Genomic DNA, 17,236 nt, shown 5'->3' with positions numbered 1-17,236 from the left:
TTCTGCATCCTTTCCTTCAAGGCTCAGGGGTCCAAGATTATCTTCTGTGTCTGTGTTAATTGGTTTCCCTTTTCTTTGTTGAAGAAGGTCTGTGCAATCCTTCTGCCTAGTCCGCCATCTTGCCCCGCCCCCCCGCATTTTTCATTTTTAAAAAATGTTCTTTTATTGCCAGTAATATAGAAATGTAAAAGTAATTCTTAGTTCTGCAGTTGTAAAAAAAAAAGACAGATGGCAGGCCTGTAGGCCCACAGTTTTGTGACTTCTGAACTATTGTCATAGAACCGTCACTCAGATAAAATTGAACAAAATAAAAGGACCATTGACTATAAAATTAAGGATAAAGGGTATCCAACACAGGAAAAAAGAAAAGGAAAATCCAGGATGAAAGTGAAGAAAGCTCTGAGAAAGACAGGGATTCAAGTGGCCTCAAGATCCCCTAGTCTAGGTTGGAGCAGGAGGATGGAGGACTCCTGACAGATTTCCCCATGAAAAGCAAAACAAACCAAATCAAAACTAATAGATAGTATTGAGAGGCATTTTAAAGTTTGTTGGAGCTTTGGAGGAAGTAATACTAACAGAGAGAGAAAAAAAACTAAACAAATAAATGAGGTACGTGTTACAGGTAAAAACAGATGAGCAAATAAAAAACAAGAAAACAAAACAAAACAAAAAAAGAAAATTAAGCATTATACCCAAGTTATATCAATCTGAGCAATGTTTACATAATTATGACAAAGTGAATGTAGAATAATGATTGAATAAAAACACAAGTATAAATGTATTGGGATACAGCTAGAAGTATGTGTGAGAGTGGTGAAGGAAGAAAGTGGTTAAGAAGTTAAAAGAGAAAATGCAATAAAAAGCAGGGAGAACATATTATTTAAACATATGGATGGACCACCAGAAGCAATAGGTAAAAATAGAAAGTTCTTTCTTCTGGGATGCATCAACTGGGGATTGGGAGGGTTGGTAGTAACTATATTTTTACATACATGCCATGAAAATCTATTTTAAATAGAGTTTTCATACAAAAAAAGAAAAAAAAAAAAACCTAAGTAAATAGAACAAAAGAAGTCTGTCATATGCACAACAATAACCTAGATGGCATAATAATAATGGTACTAGTTATGAAATAATTACATCAGTTTTATTGGTAATAGAGAATTTAAAATGTATCAAAATAACTGTAAGAAATGACTGGCATCAATTTAAAAATGACAAAACCTAAAAGAATGGTTAATAATAATAATAATAAAATTTGAATTGGCTACTAGAATTTTCTTCCCCCAAATATTCACTGGCTCATATTTCTCCCAGACTCAATATCACTTTCTCGTTGAGCCCATTCCTGATCACAAAATATGCACCCATGCACCCTTACTACCTTGCTTTATTTTCTTTCATAAGTTTCATAAAGTTCTGGTGGCCTAATATAAATTTTCCATTTTGCTCTTCTTATTTTCAGTATTTTATTGTGATTTTTAATCTATTTTGCTGCTTCTGTATTCTCAATATGTAGAGAAGTATCTCACACATAGTACAGACTCTACAGATAAGCATTTGCATCAATGAAACACATTTTTAATACATTAAAAAACAATAGAAAAAAACTGAACATTGAAAGAATTTAAACATTTTCAAAATTAATTTATAGATGTGGCAAAATACATTTCATTTCTCCACAAGTTTTTTATTGAAACTTAGGGAAATAATTCTCAATTTCTGTGTAATTAAAAACTGTTTTAGTAAAAGTAACACAAGTACTGTCAGATCTGGGATATCTATTATCACTAAATCAGTGAGAATAAAGAAGCTTCGATATATAATGAAAGAGGATTTCCCCTGAAAACAGTAAAATGTATTTTAAAATTTTGTAATTAAAAAAGTTAGCTTGCATAAACATCAAGAATTTAACAGATCACAGTATGTGCAGGCTTGGTGCATGAATAAAAAATGGTATTAGAACTCTGGTAGCATAGTGCCTAAGGCACTGGACTGCTAACTGGAGGGCTGGCAGTTCAAACCCACCAGCAACTCCTTGGAAGGAAGATGGAGCAATCTACTTCCGTAGTGATACTGCCTCGGAAACCCAAGGAGGGGTTGCTATGAGTCGGGTCCGACTAGACGGCACATAACAACAACAACAACTTCAGAAATAAAGGATATTTGGGAAGATTGCACATTCTATTATTTGCTTATGACAGATGCCCAAATAAATTGCAGGTATTTAAAAGAAATTAAATAATAATTTTTATGTAAAACATACTAATAAAAATACTATAAATATATAGGTGATTGTCATATACACACATAAAAATTGAATGACTGGTTTTACATTTTTTTTAAACATGATAAATCAAAAACCATGAAAAATAAAATCAATATATAAATAATTAACAGGAATTTGTTTACCTGGTTTTAATCAAATATAAGAAGAAGTCTTCTAATGTAAAGTATAATGACAAGTACAAAGTATAATGTGAAGAGTGAAGAGACTGTCTCTCCCAGTTATAGAAGCATACGATCAGTATTTTAGAGTAGTTTTATCTGATTATAGGATTCTAGATGACTTTTAATTCTTCTACACAGTCTTCTGTGTTATAAATTTTGTACAATGAAGATAAAGCACTATTATTCAATAAAGATTTGAATAAAAGTACACGTAAATTTTCCTGAAACCTATTGAAATACCATCACTAACTCTGACAATTCAAATCATGACATTTTCATGGCTGTCTCAAATAAGGGAGTAAGAAAATAGAATGTGGCAAGTGAGGTTGGATGTCACTGCTTTGCTTTGCTGAAAAGCTCCCCTTCATAGCTATTCACTGTTTATAAATGACAGCATGGAAATGTAATTGGGAACTGATGCCTGATACAAAGGAAAAAGTAAAATTCTCTGAAAGTCTTTTGCCTGAGAGTTATTTTTGAAGGTCTTTAGTGGGTAGAACATCCCTCAGAAAAGGGCTTGTGTCCCTGTCAGCTTTCTCAGAATGTCTACAATAACCACACTGCACAAACAAACCAAAACACTTCACTAACAAACCAAAAGACAGGTATGATATAACTTTGTATACTTTCACAGTGCTTCAGTTTTGGTTTTAAAATGACACAATTACCTATGCCCTTTGTAATAGGGGAAAAAAGACCCCAGATTCCAACAGGTTCAATACAGACACTTTTATTAAGCCTTAAACAGGACAAAGACAAAACAAAGACAATCATTCAGGATGAGAGAAGCCATTAGCATGCACAGAGTATGGAAAGTTGAATGAAGTTTGCTGAATCATGGCCGTGGGGCTAATTATATATGATTAAAAGCAAAGGGATTCATTACAAAATCATGAGTGGTTGAAGATCGACATATCGATGTCATGGGCGGGACTACATAAATGGGGAAAAGATCATGACTGGCTTAAGAATATAATTGAAGATAGAAAAGGGTTACAGGATTGGTTCTGGCTGGGATAGGACTCCTGACTGTGCAGCCTGAGTCTTAGACACAAGGTAGCTAGCAAATACCAAGACCCCAACCTTAATTTAAATTAGAAAAAGACACACTTAGGCAAGTCCCCTAGTCCTTTGTATGACAGCAGTAATGTACTTTCAAACACGTTCTTTCTGAAGGCAAACTGCCCCTACCTATGTTTGTCCTGGAATTCGTCTATGCATAGCCACAAGAACCCAATGGCATCTGAAACTTATGTTGAGACTCAGAACGGAGTTAGGGCTCCCACTGCAGACCACAGCCCTCCACAAGCCATGTGTTTTAGAATTTAAGGTCTAACACACCTTGAAGAGATGAATAATTGTATTCTTTGTGGGAAAAATGCCTCTAGTGACCCTTTAAAAGTGTCATATTTTGGCACAGATTGTCTAGAAAATAAGATCTCAAGCTCTTATCTATTTTTTTTTCCTTTCTTTCTGCATAAGCTGTCTACAATATTTTTCATATTGTTTAACCTCTTGTAGTAGGTTACTCTTACTTTAACTATGATTACACAGTACCCACACATATAATTGAATACAACAGACTGTATAACAAACCTATGTCAGAGAAATTATAGCTCATTTACTTTATGCCAGTCAATGACTGTTCATTGTACCTATAAATAGATTATTACATTTAGACTTCACAGTTGTTCTGAGACACCAAAACCAAACCAAACTCAGTGCCATCGAGTCTTTTCTGACTCATAGCCACGCCTCCTTGGGTTTCCGGTGGGGGGGCGGGTATCACTACGGAAGTACATTGCCCGCTTTTCCTCCCGAGAAGTAGCTGGTGTGTTTGAACCTCCAGCCTTCTGGTTAGCAGTCAAATGTCTTAGGCACTATGTCACCATTGATAAAATCAAATTATTCTGGTAGCATAGTGGCTAAGACACTTGCCTGCTAACCAGACGGCTGGCAGTTCAAACCCACCAGCCACTCCTCGGAAGGAAGGTTGGGCAATCCTACTTCCGTAGTGATATTGCCTCGGAAACCCAAGGAGGGGTCGCTATGAGTCGGGCCGACTCCACGGCACATAACAACAACAACAACAACATTCTCAGAAACAAAAGACACAGTGGAGGTCAGTGACTTGGTCCAGCTTATACAACTAGTAATTGTTAGCTGCAAAATAATCCAGAAGTCTGACTCTTTACCGCTATTGTAAACAGCCTTACACTTTTGTAATTATCTATGGGTGTCTTGTGTGAAAGTACCCCAAACATGTGAAATGGAGTATTTGGGTTGTGCAAATCATTAATGAAGCTTCCAACAGAAAGTTTGGAGAGTCAAGTCCACTGAGAGACACCTCTGAAGAAACGACTGCTGATCCACTTAAAAATCAGCCATGGAAAACCTTTGGAGCACAGTTCTACACTCACCCACATAGAGTCACCATATGTTGGAGTTGACTCAGCACACCTGGTTGGTTGCTTGGCAATGCTGGCATTGCATGAGGTAGAGTTTTTCTTTGAAGTGAATGTACACTTCTATGCTGGTGGTTTATCTGGAGGCAAAAAAAAAAAAAAAAAAAGATCTCAAACAGACAGACATTTTCTTCCCCTGTAAATTCACAATTTGAAGGTAGGAAGTTTTAGAGTAAGTTTGGTGGTGATTGTGAACTGCCTCAGACTATATGGAATAAGGATAGGGATCAGCAGGTCCTTAAGAGTAATTTTTTTTTTTTCCTTTTTTTTTTTTTTGTTGAAGTAATTGCAAAGCTTTTAGTTAAAATAGAAAAGCAGTAATTCTGGGAATTACCTAGCTGAACATCTGGGTTCTAGAACTATTGGCAAGAAATGAGACAAATTCTTTCTGACAATTTGAATGTAAAGAAATCAGTACACCTTTCTTGAGGTCTGGAAGGACATTCATTCTGGGCAAAATATATTGTCCTTGATTTCTGGATAACTCATGCCATCCTTCCCAATATTTTTAATAAAATTGTAATTTCCAAAATTAATTCCTGTGAGTTGATTTCTTTATGGACTTGAAGCTTTGCTTTGGAGTTTTGCAGAGCAGGCTTGATGCTGAAGTTTTATTCATCCTTTGGTGAGACAGAAGCCACTCAGGCCTAAGTGAATCAGCAGAAGCTAGTATTGCTGTTTGTGAAAACAGTGATCTAGAGGACTGTGGGAGATGTTGCCAGAAGCATTTTTTTTTTTTTTTTTAAACTTAAGGTCCTACAGAAAAAGCTGGCCTCCACATTACTAATGGCACCAAGGCTGCTGGGCACAAGACAGACAGCAGGCTTTCCAGAGGCCTGCATTTATATAATTGGTCTTAAGTATTAGCATTTGAGTTTCTGCTCTCTTGGCAGAAGGCAAACTGTTTTCTGGGCCAAAGTAAACACCCCCAGGAATTCTTCAGACTATGTGAATCTCTTGCTCATCTGGGTATGTGAGAACTCAGTCATCATGATTTCAATATCTTTAACTTGTGTGATTTATTATAAAATCACAGGCTGGGGTATCTCTGAGTTGACTCTGACAGACCGTTCAGACTTGCTCTGTCTGTATCATGAAGGTCCCCATTGCAAAGTCATCATCTGCATCTTAGTATAAGCTCCTAATGCCCCAAGGGTCCAAATTTCCAATATGTCCTGCTGAGATATTGAGGTCTTTCTCTCTAACACCTACTGATTGATGTGTTTTACTTGATCATTCCTACTGTTGATATCATTTTACTAATTCCCACTTGCGACAACCATTTGTAAGGGTGAAATTATTGATGGAAATGCCTGAAAATAGCTTGCTAACAGAGTGCAGTGAGTGGGAAAGAGTCTCTGTGGTCTTCTGGTTTCCCTGCCCTTTTCAGATCTGCTCAAGAGTAAAATGAATCCTGAATGAAGTCAGGCTGGTCTAAGATCCACTGGTATTTTTCATTTTTAAGACCTATATAAAATTCACATGCTTTGCCCATCTGTATTTTCCCTTGCTATTCTTTATACAATTGCATTCTGTAAATAACACTTGATAGTGGGTGGCAAGGAAAGTTATAGCTTTAGCACTGTACTCATCTGCTTTTACTTAAAATATACTTTATGAAATGAAACTAATTCCCACAAGGGCTGTAAGCAAAATTATCCAAGAGAAAGGGTTTATTCCTCCATGTACTCTTCTTCTTCCTCTTTCTCATTTTATTTTGTGTGAAAGAAATGGACATCCTGGAGTACTGCCCTATTATTTGCTTAGCAATGGACAAGGCACTTTCACATATATGGTTGTTGTGTGCCTTCAAGTCAATTTTGACTCAGCGACCCTATGGAGCAAAGTACAACTGCCCCGTAGGGTTTCTTAAGCTGAAATCTTTACGGCAACACACCACCAGGACTTTTCTCCTGGGTAATGGCTGGTGGGTTCGAAAAGCAACCTTTTGGTTAGCAGCTGAGGGCTTAACTGTCGCAACCCTGGGGCTGCTATTACTCTCACGTATCTTAACCACCTGTAAATATTTTAGGACAAGGATTACAATGAATAGTTAAGTAAGGAAAATCACTTGCCTAAAATCACAAAACTAGTATCTTATAAGAGGCAGAATTAAAATTTAATCTTCTAACCTTAAATCTAGAAGGTTTTACTTGTTTGTTCTGCTTTGTTTATAGTTTTTTTTTTAATATATTCAAAAGCCAACATCACATGAAAAATAATTCCAGCTGTTCAATTGATTCTTTTCCCCTTGGGTTTTTATTTATTTATTTTTATTTTATTTTATTATTGTGCTTTAGATGAAAGTTTACAGAGCAGAGTTTGTTTTACATTTAACATTTGTTGTGCATTTAGTTTCACTCCCCATTTACCATCCCCAACCCTAACCCTGTCTTTTCCTCTCCCATACTAGGGACCCTCTCCCCTCCCCCGTGCCCCTCATAGTTATGCACTCCTGTGTGTCTTCCATTTCCTCCATGCAACAGCTGCCCCTCTTGTGCCCCATGATCAATTGCTCCAAGGGATGCATCTCCATGGAATATATGGGTGCGTCACCCTGAGTTGAGTGGTCTGCGTGTACATCTTGTTTACTATTGGGCTAAGAGCCAGCTCCTGGGAGTGAATTTTATTCCAGGTCAGAATGTATCCCAGGGCCATAGTGCTGGGGAGTCTCACCAGACTCCATCCAATCAGTAAGTGGTCATTACTGAGTCTTTGGATTTTGTTCCACATTTTTCCTCTCACTCTATTCAGGATCTCCAGATCTGATCCTTTCGTGAGTGGTTAGCATAGGTAACCAGGCATCATCTACTTCTTCTGGTCTCGAGGGCCATCGTGTCCTGATTGCTTCCAAATACTCTTATTTTTTTGCACTCTTCTTCGCTTCCAATGGTAGGAGACCAGTAGCTGCATCTTAGAAGGTCGCTGGAAAGCTCTTAAGATGCCAGTCACTACTCACCAATGTAGGATGAGGAACAAGACTTTTATGTATTTTGTTGTGCCGATTGACTCTGGTGTTCCCCAGTATTATGGTCCTGAGTTGGTAGATATGTTGGATCTCTCTCCCACAATGTCTGGCTGTCTGTGAAGGATTACTCAGTGTCTGTCTTCTGTTGTTTCTGTAAGGATTGTGGGTGTTTTATATCACAGTATCTATGCAAGATTAGCCTGTGCAGAATTTATCTTTGATCTAGGGTATAATTCTGTTCGCTGACCCCCATCTGAGCTTCTCAGACGTTTATGTGTTTTTCTGTAGCCTAGTGTTTGGTGTTAATGGCAATGCAATGTTGTGGATATACTGGTTGGTATTAGCATCTGTTGCCTATATTTTATGTCAATTTGGTGTCCTCCCTTTTCCTGATGCTATCATGGTGGTCACAGACTCTTTGTAGATCATCCCTCCACTTACCCACATCAGTGTGTAGCCCCTAACTAGCCCCAAATTAATCCCTCTCTTTCCCTCCCCACCTCAGTGACCTACAAAGTGAGTTCTCTTTCCCAAGCAAACCCTTCTTTGTCTTTTTACAGTAATGGGCTCATACAGTATTTGTCCTTCTGCAACTGACTTATATCACTCAGCATAATGTCCTCCAGCCTCATACACATTGTGAGATGATTCATGTATCCTTCATTGTTCTTTAATGTAGCATAGTATTCCATTGTGTGAATGTATTATAATCTGGCTATCCATTTATCCATTGATGAGCATTTAGGTTGTTTCCATCTCTTTGCTATAGTGAATTGTGCTGCAATGAACATTGGTGTGCATATGTCTGTTTGTGCACTGCCTCTCATTTCTTCAACATATATTCCTAGTAATGGAATTGCTGGGTCATAGGGTACTTCTATTTTCAGTTTTTTAAGGAAATGCCATACTGTCTGCCACAATGGTTGCACCATTTTACAATCTCACCAGCAGTGCACAAGAGTTCCAATCTCTCCACAACCTTGCCAGCATTTCTATTTTCTGTCCTGTTGAACTTTGCTATTACTGCTGGGCTGAGATAATATCTCATTGTTGTTTTGATTTGCATCTTTCTAATGACTAAATATTGCAAGCAATTCCTTCAGTGTTTGTAGCCTGCCAGCATATTGTCTTTAGTGAAGTGTCTGTTCAAGTCTTTTGTCCATTTTTGAATTGGGTTGCTTGTGTTTTTGGTGTTGAGGTATTGAAGTTTACTACAGATTTTGGAGATAAGTCTTTTGTCAGATCATAGGCAAATATTTTCTCCAATTTGTAGGTTCTCTTTTGGCCCTTTTGACAAAGTCTTTCAATACAGATATGAATTTAATTTTTAAAAGGACTTAGTCATCTAGCTTATCTTCTACCTCTTATGCATTCTGCGTTATGTTTGATAGCCTATTTATGCCATAAATTAGGGCTCCTAGATTTGCCTGTATTTTATCTTTGATGAATTTTGTAGTTTTGGGTTTTACATTTTAGTCTTTGATCTAACTGGAGTTTGTTTTTGTGTATGAGTTGAGGTTTGGGTCTTGTTTCATTTTTCTGCATGTGGATATCCAGTTTTGCCAGCACCATTGTTAAAGAGGCTATCTCTTGCCCATTTAATGAGTTTTTGACCTTTGTCAAAGATCAGCTTTCCATAGATGGATGGATCTATTTCTATACTTTTGATTCTGTTCCACTGGTCTATCTCTCTATCATTGTACAAGTACCAAACTGTTTTGACTAATGTGGATGTATGATAGGTTTTAAGATCTAGGAGTGTGAGTCCTCCCACTTTGTTCTTCTTCAGAAGTGTTCTGCTTATCTGAGGTCTCTTTCCTTTCCATATGAAATTAGTAATTGGTTTTTCCATGTCCTTAAAAAAAATTGTTGGCATCTGTATTGGATTGCATTAAATGTATAGGTTGCTTTAGGTAATATTGACATTTTCACAGTATTTCAGTCTACCTATCCATGAGCAAGGCACATTCTTCCATTTATGTAGAGTCCTTTTTGTCTCCTATAGCAGTGTTTTATAGTTTTCTTTGTATAGGTCTTTTGTATCTCTGGTAAGAATTATTCCTAGATATTTTATCTTCTTAGTAGTTATTGTAAATGGCATTATTTCCCTTATTTCTTTTCCAGAGGTCTCTTTGTTGTTGTAGAGGAATCTAATTGATTTTTGTATGTTGACCTTGTATCCTACCACGTTGCTGAACCTCTCTATTAGTTCCAGTAGTTTTTTTTTTTTTTTAATTTTTTTTTTTATTGTTGTTGTTGAGTCTCCTGGGTTTCCTATGTACAGTATCATATCATCTGCAAATAGAGATGGTTTAATTCCTCTTTGCCAATTTGTATGCTTTTTATTTCTCTTTCTTCCCTTATTGCCCTGGCCAGGATTTTTAAGGCAATGTTAAATAGAAGTGGTAGAGAAGGCATCCCTGTCTGGTGTTGCTCCTAAGAGGAATGCCTAGAGTCTTTCTCAATTAATTATGATGTTGGCCATTGGGTTTGCATATGTGTCTTTTATTATGCTGAGGAATTTCCCTTCTATCCCTATTTTGCTGAGATTTCTGAATAGGAATGGGTGCTGGATTTTATCAAATGCCTTTTCTGTGAAGATTGATAAAGTCATATGGCTCCTTTCTTCTGTTTTGTTTATGTGGTGGATTACATTAATTGTTTTTCTGATGTTGAACCATCCTTGCATACCTGGCATGAATCCCACTTGAGATTCATTTGTTTATTCATTTGTTTATAGTTTAAATAATTCAAGTGATATTATAGTATCTAAAGTGCAAAATTGATTTTTTTTTCTTTATCCCAAACTCATGGCACAAAGGTAATTAAATAGAACAGTAAAGTCTGTATGCTTCTGGAAAGGATAATGAATATATAAAAACTTTAAATATACTCATATACGTAGACATATTCATCAAAAAAAAAAAAAAACCAACTCACTGCCGTGGAGTCGATTTAACTCATGGTGATGCCTCTTTGGATTTCTAAGGTGGTATTTCTGCAGAAGCAAATTGCCCAATCTTCCTTCTGAGGAGTGGCTGGTGGGTTTGAACAGGCAGCCTTCTGGTTAGCAGTCAAATGCCTTAGGCACTTTTTGTCCAAATTTAGTTATCTACTAAATATGCTTGGTTGTAATTTGCTTTTCTCCTTGATTTTTTTTTTTTTTTAATTGTGATTTGGGTGGAAATTTACAGAGCAAATTAATTTTCCATATAACAGTTCATACACAGTTTGTTTCATGATATTGACTACAATCCTCATAATGTAACAGTTCTCTTCACACTTTCTCCTTGTGGTTTCCCTTTTTCTGTGTCTTTCTTTCATATACATTCCTGCCCTCTGAACTATCTCCCTGTGCAATTACTGCCCTTTTGATCTCCAATAGCTGATGGTTCTAAAGAGTATACCAACTTGGTATAAATATTCAGCTCATACACCTGTCTATTGTTTTGCTGAAACCATTGGACTGAGTTCAGTTCCAGGCCCAAAGGATCACTAGGGACCATTGTTTGGGGATTTCACCAGGCTCCATGAAACCAGTAACCCTGGTCTTTTTTAAAGTTTTGAGTTTTGTTCCACATTTTTTAACTTTGTAATTTTGATCTGAGTGAAAGTTTATAGAGCAATTGGTTATTCATTCCACAATTCATACACATTTTGTTTTATGACATTGATTGCAATTGCCACAATGTAACAGCACTCTTCCCACTTCCTCCTTCTGCTTATTATTTGCAGTAGTCCTTCTTTCCTCTCCCTTCTTGCCTTCTGAGTTTATCCCTGGGCAAATGCTCCCTTTTTGATTATTTGTGGTTGACTGTTTTAATGAGTGCATACCTTCTTAGTGTTATTGTTTGGCTGAAGGTTGAGCCACAAGGGTAAATTCTTTTCCAGGTTTGAAATGTTTCTGAGGGCCATAGTCTCAGAGCTTTGGATGTCTATCAGGTCAGTAAGCCAGTTTTCTTTTCTTTTGTTTTTTAATGATTTTGAGTATTGTTCCACCTTTTTCTCCACTCTATCCAGGACCTTCTATTGTGATCCCTTTCAGAGCAGTCAGCTGTGGAAAGTGTTGTCGTTGTTGCTGTTAGGGCTATCAAGTCATCTCTGACTCACGGTGAGCCTATGTACAGCAGAACAAAACACTGCCTGTTTCCATGCCATCTCCACAATTCTTGCTATACTTGTGTCCATGGACGTAGCCACTGTGTCAAGGCCTTCCCCTATTTCGTGGACCCTCTACTTTACCAAGCATGGCATGTTCTCCAGGGAATGGTCCCTTCTGACAACATGACCAACGTAGGTGAAGTCTGGCCATTCTTGCTTGCAAGGAGCATCCCAGCTGCACTTCCTCAAGGACAAATTTGTTAGATCTCTTAGAAGTCCATGGCATTTTCAGCATTCTTCACCAGCACAACTCAAAACCATCAATTCTCTTTGGTCTTCCTTATTCTTTGTCCAGCACACATGCATATGAGGTGAATGAAAATACCATGGCTTGTGTCAGGGGCACTTTAGTCCTCAAGGAGACATCTTTGCTCTTCAGCAGTTGAAAGAGGTCCTTTGCAGCCAATTTGTGCAGCACTATATGTCATCTGATATCCTGAATGCTGCTTCCATTAACGTTGATTGTAGAACCAAGAAATTCTTTAACAACTTCAGTCTTTTCTCCATTCATCGCAATTCTGTTTACAGGCCCTGTTTTGAGGACTTTTGTTTTCTTTATATTGAGATGTAATTCATACTGCAGACTGTGTTCTTCAGTCTTCATCAGTAAGTGTTTCAAGTCATCCTCACTTTCAGTAAGCAAAGTTGTGGCTTCAGCACAGATCTTTAATGATTCTTCTTCCAACTCTGACACCACGTTCTTCTTCATATAGTCTAGCCTCTAGGAATACTTGCTCAGCATACAGATTGAGTAAGTATATATTTAATATGAAGGTGCTCTGGTGGTGCAGTGCCTAAGGCATTTTACTGCTAACTAGAAGGCTGGCGGTTCAAACCCACCAGCCACTCCTGGGAAGGAAGGTTGGGCAATCCTATTTCCGTAGTGTTACTGCCTCGGAAACCCAAGGAGGGGTCGCTATGAGTCAGGGCTGACTCGACAGCACATAACAACAACAACAGAAGGCTGGCAGTTCAAACACACCAGCCACTCCTCAAAAGGAAGGTTGGGCAATCTATTTCCATAGTGACACTGCATAGGAACCTAAGGAGGGGACACTATGAGTCTTTTTCTCTTTTTTTTTTTTAAATACATATACATATTATATATATAGCCACTCCTCAGAAGGAAGGTTGGGCAATCCTACTTCCGTAGTGATAACTGCCTTGGAAACCCAAGGAGGGGTCGCTATGAGTCGGGGCCGACTCGACGGCAAATAACAACAACAACAACTATATATATATATATATATATATATATATATATATATTAGTCAAAGAATAATGCCAGTGTTCTTATGAAACATCATGAAGGGCAGAATTGTTAAATCACACTCTCAAATCAGAAATCAAATATTGCTAATAATTTATAAATATTCACGTAATGGTGAGACACAGAAGAAATATCAAGAAGTCTGAGATATCCAATATATTTCTCTCGATTTACCCCCATTATGTTAGAGCACACCATCCTAATTTGATTTTTTTAAAAAGTGTTCATTAACAAGACATCACTTCAATTCCCCTTATTATACACTAATTTATTTTACAGTTGTTACATCCTTTTTACTTTTTCAACAAATATGTTCCTTGATGTAACCATTTCATTTTTCAGATTTAATATTTTCCTATACTTTCCCTCTCTAGTTTCATATTACTATCTTTCATTTCTTAACAATAACTACAACCGTTTTTTAAAGTTTATTGTTATTGTTGTTGCTGTTGTTTGCTGTCGAGTCGGCCTCGACTCATAGCGACCCCTCCTTGGGTTTCCGAGGCAGTATCACTATGGAAGTAGGAATGCCCAACCTTCTTTCCGAGGAGTGGCTGGTGGGTTTGAACCGCCAGCCTTCTGGTTAGCAGTCAAGTGCCTTAGCCACTATGCTACCAGAGCCCCTAAAGTTTATTAGGCTTATTTAAAAATGTTTGGTCCTTCAGATCAAATAGTACTTTTGATATAATCAATCATAGTTATTGTCTCTCATTTAAAATATTTGTACTTCTCTAATGCTTGCATATTTTGATTTGTGAATTTTTTTCCCCAAAAATTTATTGTATGGTTATGCACACAACCAGCAATAAATATATAATTGGCAATACCAGGTTTTATCCTGTGTCAGTCCCAATAAGCTTAATACATTTGATGTTGGTTTGTACTGTTAATTTGGTTAAATTAAACTACATTTTTTAACTTAGCAGAATCCTCTGTTCTCTGTGTTTCTGAGGTAGATTTGTGAAAAGAGAAATGTACTCATGATTTGGAAGGTAGAAGTGAAGCAACAATCATTACTCTCTGGACGTCCTTATGCTTAGATGCATTGAAAGACAGATGAGAGATAACTAGAGGTTCTGGGTTGCCCTTGCTGCTGCTAGCTTTGTGCTCAGAATTTCATTCCAAATATTGGTCTTGTTGAGCCAGAAATGCTGTAGACCCACTACGGGGAACTTAGCTGAGGTCCTTCAGAGCCAACAACTTCCCTATGTTTCTCTACAAACTTCCCCCTTTGTAGTTAACTTCTTGGATCCTCCATTTCCCACTATAGACCTTAACTTCTCCAGTTTCTGCCATAGTAAAAATTAAAAAAAAAAAAAAAAAAAACTCACCACCATCAAGTTAAATACGACTCATAGCCACTCCTCTTTTGATGTCCAAGGCAATATTTCTACAATATTTCTACAGAAGTAGATTGCCCAGTCTTCCTTCTGAGGAGTGGCTGGTGGATGATATCATTCCTCAAATATATATCTTGCGCTATATCATGAACTCTCCTTTCCAAATTGAACGTGTCTGATAAAAAATTGGGCTAACTAAGCTCAAGGTTGGAGAGACCCAACACCAGAAAACCACAGTTAATAATTTCTTAACAAGTCTTCCTATCAGGAAGCCATCTGCACTTAGAGAGACAATATGAAAGGGGATCTCCTCATTGTCATTCTCCACCCTTGAAGGACTGTGGGAAGAAAGGAGTGGATGCACATATCTAAGGCTAGTGAGGCACCCCACCTGCTTCTCACCCATGGTTTTTGTATTGTTGTGATTTTATTCCACAGAAAACCTGCATAGACTTGAGTCATCCATCGTGTGGAGGCAGACACTGTTTGTTCCATACAGAGTGGAAGAAAGTGGGAGCAAAATTAGAACTCCTTTCCTATTTTTATTCACTCACAATAAGACTGCTTCTGCTGTGGCCAAATGTGCCCCTCTCCCTACTCACATCTGTTCTGATAGCTTTTCCAGTGTTTGTCACCATTCTTTCAATTTCTTTGTGTTTTCTCTCATTGTCCCTGCGATGTATAACATTTCAGATGAAGTCAGCCTTTTTGCTTGATATAGATCCAGTTTTGATATTTTGTGTTTGTATGTATTTTGTGAACATACCCATTTTATGAAAGGGATTTGTGATTAATGTGACCATTTGATGAGATATGTTTGATTTTATGTCCTTCTGACTTTGTTTCATGTTTCTCAGTGTTTTCCCCTATTGCTCTATCTTTAATACTGAGATCCAGTGCCTACTGCTGTCTCAAAACTATTCATTACATTTATCTCAGCTTTCCCTTCTTGTTTTAAAATCCCCTCATTTAATTATTCCCTCACCCACAAATATTCATCCTCCTTGAAATTTCCCCAATATGGATCCCTTTGTCTTGTTTCATCACCCATTATCTACCTTATTTCCCTGTTTCCTTGACTTATTTTCCAATCATCATAAGGAATTTTTAATGTCTGATTTTTGGCCATAGATTCCCAGGCCTTTCTTGCGAGGTGCCTCTGAGTATTCTCTGACATTCAACTTTTTGGTTTTCAGTGAGTTTATTAACTATTTGCATCATTTGGAAACTTCACCCTTGTCTAGAAAGGATATATTGTTGCTCAAGTCTTACTCACCTAGGCAACAATGACTAAATGAGGCCACAATGCATATGCAGAATAGAAATACAAAAGGAGAACTTTATACAAGAAACATGTATACAGTGACTGCTATGTCATGATTACTATGCAAAAACGTAGAATTGAAAAAAAAATAGATTGCAGATCACAATAAATTTACATTAACAAATATAATATAAAGCAAAGAGGGGAATTTGAAGCTCTTAGCTAGAGTTTTCTTAGGTTTTTTTTTTTTTTTTTTTGTGAGAAGGCCATATATTTCCAATTATTATGAAGACTCTGACTTCACACTGTGTGTTTTTGAGTATGAACTTGAACTTAATATGTGGAACAGATTATAAGGATATCAAATACTTGCACTTTGAAGAAATCTTTCTAGTAAATATGCTAATGTCATTGGCAGAAGGCAAGCATCATTTAGTAACTAGCCTATGTTCATGAGAAAAGTGAACCATAAAGCCAAAAATCCTCATTTTGCCACCCACATTTTAATGCAAAATGACCTGAAAGGTTTTCTAAAATGTTGGTGTGTTTAAAAATGTTTTTAAATGTTTATTCTTCTTCCATTTTTCTCAAAGAGTCAAGCACAGAACCTGAGACACAAAATAGCTGACCGTTTCTTTTTTTTTTTTTTAGCTCATTTTAATTTAATTAAACAATAATAAATAAGTTTTATTATTAATATTATTTTATGGCTTGAATCTTTTCATTAAATTATTTTCTAATGTTTCTTTTAGAAATAAGCTTTTTAAAATTTGTGAAAAACTGAAGTTAGTTCATGTAAAGAGGAAAAAAAAAATAAATGCTTTTTTATGCCATGTTCCTTATAAGAGGAGGATCCATGCCTACAGACCCCATTATATTCCCAGCACTTCATTCAATACAGAGCACAGAGTTGACATATTATTTGTTTAGTGAACAAGTGAGTTAAGGAAAGGTATGGAATGGAACCATTTTCTCCCCCAAACTAATATTTATTAGATTTCTCTCATAACGTGATGTAGTACAATTATTCTCCCTTGAAGATGTTTCCAGAAATGATTTTATTTCCTATTACATTACAAAAATAATAATAAAATTTAAATATAAGCAATTTTATTGTGAAATGCCATTAAGTTGATTTTTGACTCATAATTACCCCATGGGATAGAGTAGAATTATCTCATAAGTTTTTATTGCTGTTATGTGCCGTCGAGTTGGCGCCGACTCATAGCGACCCCTCCTTGGGTTTCCAAGGCAGTATCACTACGGAAGTAGAATTGCCCAACCTTCCTTCCGAGGAGTGGCTGGTGGGTTTGAACC

At 36.9% G+C, this 17,236-nt stretch overlaps 1 pseudogene; it reads right to left on the bottom strand.

Moving 5' to 3' along the window:
- Positions 1-1,671: 1,671 nt before the first annotated feature.
- The window catches only part of LOC103203769, a 26,233-nt pseudogene continuing 10,668 nt past the window's right edge, over positions 1,672-17,236 (bottom strand).

Source organism: Orycteropus afer, unplaced genomic scaffold, assembly GCF_000298275.1.
Source record: "Orycteropus afer afer isolate SDZICR_OR568_19922 unplaced genomic scaffold, OryAfe1.0 scaffold00228, whole genome shotgun sequence".
Taxonomy (NCBI): domain Eukaryota; kingdom Metazoa; phylum Chordata; class Mammalia; order Tubulidentata; family Orycteropodidae; genus Orycteropus; species Orycteropus afer.
This window is presented reverse-complemented; position numbering and strand designations above follow the sequence as displayed.